Raw genomic sequence first — 7,572 nt, 5'->3', positions numbered from 1 at the left:
AAATGATGAAAATAAAACTTTTATTTCGTTCAAGGAAACCATATCATTTGATGAAACAACTCTATTGTTTTAAATAATATTTTTTAAAAGTTTCTCTCAAAATTTAGTAATTCGATTTGTTTAATTTGTATTTTTTTTATTTCTTAATCTTTTTTGTTGGATTTATCATTATAACATTTTGTTAAAAATGTAAAAGTAATTATCACTGGTTCACTACATTACATCAATATTCATCGCATATCGAATGTTGCATTGTTTCAATATCTATCAACAAATTATCCAATAAACAACAAGTAAAAATTATTATTTGGTGTTTGCTAGGTATGTTATAATATACTATGAACACTATAAGGATACATTGTATAAGCGTGAATTGTAAGAACATCGTTGGAGTCATCAGAGTCACCGCGTGCGCGCCGATCGTTAGGTTAAGCAACAGTTTAATGCGGTCAGGACATGATGGGTGTCCAGTGGTGTATTATACCCCGCTTGGGATCGAAATTATCGCAGGAGGATTCACATGAAAGTTTGGAATGTTGTGACAACCTTCGATATCTAGTAGTTTATGAGACATGAGAAAATTAGGAATATAAGTATATTTTTGTAAACATTATGATTTTCTTATTTTCCACCTTCGCATAATAATTCTCAGTATTTGATTACTATTAATATTTAACAGTGATTTTATTATCAGTGTTCACTAGAAATTAAGTACTGGCCAAAAAATTACTGAATTACTGGTAATATTTAATCACTAATAATTTTTCAGTATTTCTTAGTATGATATTTATATAAGGATGATATAAGTGTTTCAGATTATCGAAAGCGTTTTGACATTTTTAATCCCATGAATATCTAGCTAGATTTTCCGTGAGTGCGTACAAAGATTTTGCTATCGAAGAAAACCCCTTAACAAATTTCCGATAATAAGAGCTAAACCCGAGAAAACTCCTCAAGTGCTTTTTATTATGAGGCGTTAGCCAGTCCCTTACTGCCGTAATCTTTTCAGGATCCCTTACTGCCGTAATCTTTTTAGGGTTGTAACTCCCCCTGCGGACACTACATATCCTAAGTATTTTACACTTTTTCTACAAAGAACACACTTCTTTCTTTAAAAATTAATTTTTAAATTAGCCTTTTGCAGCAGAAAAACTTCTTTCAGATTCCTGACCATTTCATCAAAACTCTTTCCAAAAATAATTACATCATCTAAATTGACTAGACAAATCTTTGACAATAGACCATGTAAAACTTTTTCCACAAGACATTCGCGGGGGCGTTACACAACCCGAAGGGCATCACGGTGAACTGCCATAGACCGTTTTCGATTGAGAAGGCCGTCTTTTCTCTATCCCGATCACAAATTTTAATTTACCAGTAACCACTCTTAAGGTGGAAAACCAAATGTTACCTGACAGTTGATCAAGAATATCGTCTATACGAGGCAAGGAAAAAGAATCTTTTACCGTACAGGTATTTAATTTTCTATAATCCACACAAAATTTTAATGTTCCATCTTTCTTTTCCTTTAAAACAGCTGGAGAAACTCATGGGCCTTGCGATTCCTCAATTACCCCTCGTTCTCTCATTTCCTCAATATTCTTGGAAACCTTTTCACGTAAATGAATAGGGATACGTCTGGGTACTTGTTTAATTGGAGAAGAATCTTTCACATTTATAACATGTTCAACGACATTACAATTCCCTGCAACAATACTTTCTGAAAATACATCTTTAAATTCACAAAGGAAATCAGCAAAGATTTTTCTACGAGTTTCATCTAAATTTGAAGAATTCTCGACAAAAAGTTCTCTCAAAATAGTTGGAATTTTCTCAAAACCGACTCCTTTAGAAATCTCTTCAATTCGACAACATTCCAGATTTGTTTCATTTTCAAATTTTATTGTCCCAAAAACAGAATCGAAAATATTTTCGAAGTTAACAGCTTTAAGAAAATCAACCCCTAACAAACAATCATCACTAATTTCCGCCACGAGCAAAAGGATTTCCACTGAGTATCTTCCTAACTGAATTTTCACAAAAACTTTTGATTCCACAGGAACTCTTTCTCCCGTAGGATATTTCAAATAACAACCTTCGTTAGGAAACTTTTTCTTTCTACTAATCTACTACTAACTAATCTACTACTCAAAATCGAAACATCAGAGCCCGTATCTATTTTAAAAGAACAACTCTCTCCATCAAGCATTCTCTTATAACTAAAAGCATTAGAAACTTGTTTAATTCTATTTATTCTATAAATCTTAGATCTACTCGAGGTATTAGCTTCGCGAGTTGAACACACCTCGTTGAGTTCAACTAACCCGAGTTTTTCTTATTCGCTGGACACTCTGCACGGAAATGCCCCACCTTACCATACTGCCAACACTCTTTCGGAGAAAACTTTTTTTCTTTTTCAAAAATTACATTCCCTTTCTTTTTGTAATCTTTACCCTTTCTGTTTTCTACTTTATCAATTTTTGAAGAGATCTCTTCTCTCCCCTCAATTTTCCGCTTTCCGAAATCATAATTTATTTTTTTTTCTGTCGAAACTCTCCTCCTGTATAGCCTTAATAGTTTTGGTCCTTTCCACCGCGGAATTTAATGAAGAAACACCCTCTAATTGGAGAGTTCTTTAAATAAAACTATCAGAAAGAGCACTAATGTATTGTGCGCATGCGATCTTATCGCGCATCGCGAAAGGACACTCTGAATATGCTAACCGAGAAAGTCTTTCATTTTCTAAGCGTCCTTAAATTTTCTCCAAATTTCTGTCGTTTATTAGTAAATTGCGTGTAAAAGTTTTGAGACAGATTCCCTTTACCAAAACGCAACTCTAACTTCGCCTTGAGCTCCGTGTATTCAAGATTCTCAACATCTCGGATACATTCTAAGACCGACCGCGCTTTTCCCCACAAACAAGCAGCTAACGCCATCGCCTTTGTCGCATCATTCCAATAATTCGCCCTTGCTATGAGGTCGAATTGTGAAAAGAATTCATGCAGCGATGTTTCCCCATCATAAAAATCAGGTTTATAACCTGATATTATTAACCTGAATTTATAACCGAGATCATTGTATATTGCGCCCGAACGAACTTGTGCATTTTCTGAAACTCGCACGTCTCTGTCACCGGAAAACCCGCTCGCATTTCTAACAGTGTTTGACGCGTCTTTATTAATGGAATGACTTATCTGGATTTCTCGCTGCCGTAACCGTTGGAGCTCTTCGTCACGAAGACACAGTGTTGCCTCGAGCTCCTCCTGTTGTCGCTGCTGCAGCACTCGTTCCTCCCGCAGTTATCTGAGCTCCTCTATCGCTTCGCGGAGGAGCGTCTCTGAAACCGCGGCTCCAGCTCCCGTTGTTGGGCATCTGACGTCACGTGACACCTGCTCGTTATCTTACGATGACTGTTCAGCGTCCCCCGACGATCGTGTGCACATTCTCTTGTGTGAGGGAGTCCTTGCAGTGGATATTATTCGTAGGCAACTCGTTGCACTCGTCCGCTCAATTTTTTCTTGTCCGTTCGAATGACAGGGATGGCTCGTTGTGCCCGTCCGATCCCGGACGAGCCTCTAAAATGTTATGCCCGCACTTGCACACGCGATCGTGCACGGGAGAAATGAATGTAACATACAATTATAAAAAAACGAGAAGCTTTAATGTACAGCGAAAACACGTTTTTACAGTCTCAGAATTGGTACCGTCAGAAACACGACCGCTCGCGACTACGTCTCGCTGTCAGCTTTTTGACAACCGCTGTTATTATTAAAAACAGAACACACATTCCCGTCGCTCGGAGAACGCTTCGCGACATCGTTCACAGCTCAAGCCACAGCTTAAGCCTTTCACATCAGAGATGACTCAGCCTAGGGCGAGCATAACAATATTTTATATTTTTTATACTGCAAATTTTGATAATAAAGAACACATAATATATACGTTTATGTAAAAAGATTAGCAAAGAGGAATGGTAGAGGTAGAGGTACTTTTTATATCTTTTATAGTAATATAGAATAATTGTGAAATTATTAGGTGTACAACTTTGCTTCCGTTTTTTTTCTGAAAGTCGAGGCTTTATTGAGAAAAACTGGTTATACATTTATGATTCAAAGTATTGTCCATTACTGGCCACTACTTTCTCCCATCTTTTGGGCAGCGTACGAATCCCGCGTCGAAAAAACTGGTCATCTTTTGAGGCGATCCACGAATCGATCCAATTTTTTACTTCTTCATAAGACCGGAAGTGCTGGTCAGCCAGGCCGTGTGCCATTGATCGAAGCAAGTGATAGTCAGAGAGAGCAACGTCTGGAGAATACGGCGGGTGGGGTAGGACTTCCCATTTCAACGTTTCCAAGTATGTCTTGACCACTTCTGCAACATGGGGTCGAACATTGTCATGCTGCAAAATCACTTTATCGTGTCTTTCGTTGTATTGCGGCCGTTTATCTTTCAATGTTCGGCTCAAACGCATCAATTGCTTTCAATACCGATCGCCTGTGATTGTTTCAGTCGGTTTAAACAGCTCATAATACACTACACCGAGCTGGTCTCACCAAATACAGAGCATGATCTTGGAGCCGTGAATATTCGGTTTGGCCGTCGACGTGGAAGCATGGCCGGGAACTCCCCATGATTTTCTGCGCTTGGGGTTATCGCAATGAACCCATTTTTTGTCCCCAGTCACAATGCGATGCAGAAATCTCTTCCGTCTTTGGCTTTCAAGCAGCTGTTCACAAACAAACAAACGCCGTTCAACATCTCTCGGCTTCAATTCGTACGGCACCCAATTTCCTTGTTTCTGAATCATTCCCATGGCTTTGAGTCGTTTTGAAATGGCTTGTTGAGCCATTTCAAAACGCCAATGATCGTGCCAATTCTTCTTGATTTTGACACGAGTCTTGATCAAGTAATACCTCCAATTCTGCATCTTCGAAAACCTTCTCTCTTCTACCGCTGCCGGTCTTCGACGTCAAAATCACCGTTCTTGAAGCGTTGAAACCATTCACGATACGTTCTTTCACTAATAACGGCCTCACCATAAGTATTTGAGAGCATTCGATGAGCCTCAGCCGCAGGTTTCTTCATATTGAAGCAGAAAATTAAAATCTCCCGCAAATGACGAGAATTTGGCTCGTAAACTGACATTTTCAATCGAGAATAACTTTATGATGCCGACACGAATCGACTAATGTTTCTATGGGGTTATGTTGACAGATGCCCAAGTTTATTGTATGACGTCTATGATCTATTTATTTCGACCACTACTTACCGCTAAAGCCATCTATAGCAAAACGGCGGAAGCAAAGTTGTACACTTAATATTTCTATAAGTTTTCTATTACAAGATGAAGAATTGTCGTCTTTCTTTTAATTCTTTCAAATTCTGTATGCATTATTGTCTACATTGTAGCCGATATATAAATTTAAAAAAGGCAATGACCAAGAGACATTAAGAATAGTTAAACTGTTTGGTGTAAAAAAAAATTTATAATGCAAAATATATAATATTAATGTTTTACGTTACAACATTAGCAAGGAGGACTGTCGTATGCTTGAACAATTCGACGGAAGTGGAAAGGTGAGACCTCTTCTATTTTTTATAACAATGAATTATTCTGAAATAAAATTTTAAGAATCTGTATATCTAAATATTTACAATGTCAAGTTCAACGTATAAAGATTATTAATAAAGAAACTCGTTTAGTGTTTAATATTATTTTATAAAAAAATGTGATATAAAACCAAAATTACTTTAAAAAAAAAGTAAAAAGAAGCTAAGTGCACGTGCGTTAGCATTAACTTTACAAAAAAGAATCGTTATAAATAAATTTACAATGTCCAAGTTCAATAAATCAAGTTATTAACAAAGAAACTCGTTTTTAGTGCTTAATATTATTTTGTAAAAAAGATATAATATAAAATCAAAATTATAAAAAAAAAAAAAATAAAAAAAAGTCAAATGCACGTGCGTTAGCATTATTTACAAAGAAAATCGTCATGAATAAACTTTACAAAAAATCATTATAAATAAACTTTACAAAAAAAATCGTTATATATAAACTTTACAAAAAAATTGTTATAAATAAATTTTACAAAAAAATTATTCATTTTACAAAAATATTATTAAGTAAATTACAACAAAAGATATTTAAAATAAATTTTACAAAAAAATTGTTACAAATAAACTTAAAAAAAAATCGTTATGAATAAACTTTACAAAAAAATCGTTATAAATAAAAACTTAACCGAAAATAAAAACTTTACCAAAAAAAATCGTTATAAATAAATTACAAAAGCTTAGCCAAAAGATATTTGAAAAAATATTGTTAAAACAATCTTATTCAGATCAATTGTACTCTCGTGAATACTCTATTGAAAAATACAAGACTATTTTATATATTCTCTACAAAAGTAATGATATCAAGAAGTTACATTCGCCAAGTGTGAATAATTAATCATTTATTAATTTTATAAACGTATGTGATTTTGGCTATATAATATATTTCTAAATTAAATATGTTATTAATATGTTAGTAATATATTATTAAATAAGAATTAAAATAATTAGAGAAATACAATAATGTTAAAAAAATTATAATAACTTACACAAAAAAGCACTTGTCGTGCCTTTTTTTATAGGCAAATGGTTCTCTTATTGTAATGACTATCAAAATATTATATTATATTGATATTATATTGATTATCGATGTAATATTAAAAAGAAGGCACGCCAAGTGCTTTTTTGTGTAAGTTATGTATCGGCTCGTTCCTCCCTGATGAAGCGGACTGAAATATTCGCGAAACGTCGGAATCAAACAAAGATGAATCCACGCGGCTCAAACTCGGAAACCAAATCTAAGAAGTTTATTTATGATTTTTTTGTAAAGCTTATTTATAACGATTTTTTTGTAAAGTTTATTTATAACGATTTTTTTTTTAAGTAGAGACTGACGCAAGCTGTATCGATAACAAAAAATGCATAAAAAATATTAAACTAAAAGAAATGGTCAAAGTCATTTTGCAAATAACCAGGGTTTGGAAGTAACACGTTACTTGTAACGACGTTACTATTTTGTTTTTTTTTTTTGGTAACGATTTGGTAACACCGTTACTTTTTTGTATCAGTAACGAAAAAGTAACGGCGTTACATTTTCTTTAATAACGAGTAACGAAATTCATCGTTACTTGTATCATTACTTTTTTACTATAGTGGCTTTTGTACACAGAACGCGGCAACGCTTGCCACGCGACGAAAGTTTGCACACGATAAACAATTAATGTGCTGCTTTCCGTAAAGTCCATTCTACAATAAGCAATAAATCTTAAGTTACAATAAAATTGATCAATCATAGTCGACTATTAGAAGAATAATCCACTGTAATTGGTCAATTTTATTGCGACTTAAAATTTATTGCTTATTGTAGAAAGCCTTTAAAGCGTGGTCTACAATGAGAACTTAAGCCATAAAATTTAAGTTTTAAGCTCTAAGCCGTAAGAAATTATTTTTCTTATAATTGACTGTAATCCCTTATAGAAATATCATACTAAGAATCATTGATAATTACTTATT

Source organism: Odontomachus brunneus, unplaced genomic scaffold, assembly GCF_010583005.1.
Source record: "Odontomachus brunneus isolate Ranch 3 - 2012 unplaced genomic scaffold, Obru_v1 Obru_scaffold_406, whole genome shotgun sequence".
Lineage (NCBI taxonomy): Eukaryota > Metazoa > Arthropoda > Insecta > Hymenoptera > Formicidae > Odontomachus > Odontomachus brunneus.
Note: the sequence above shows the minus strand (reverse complement) of the source record.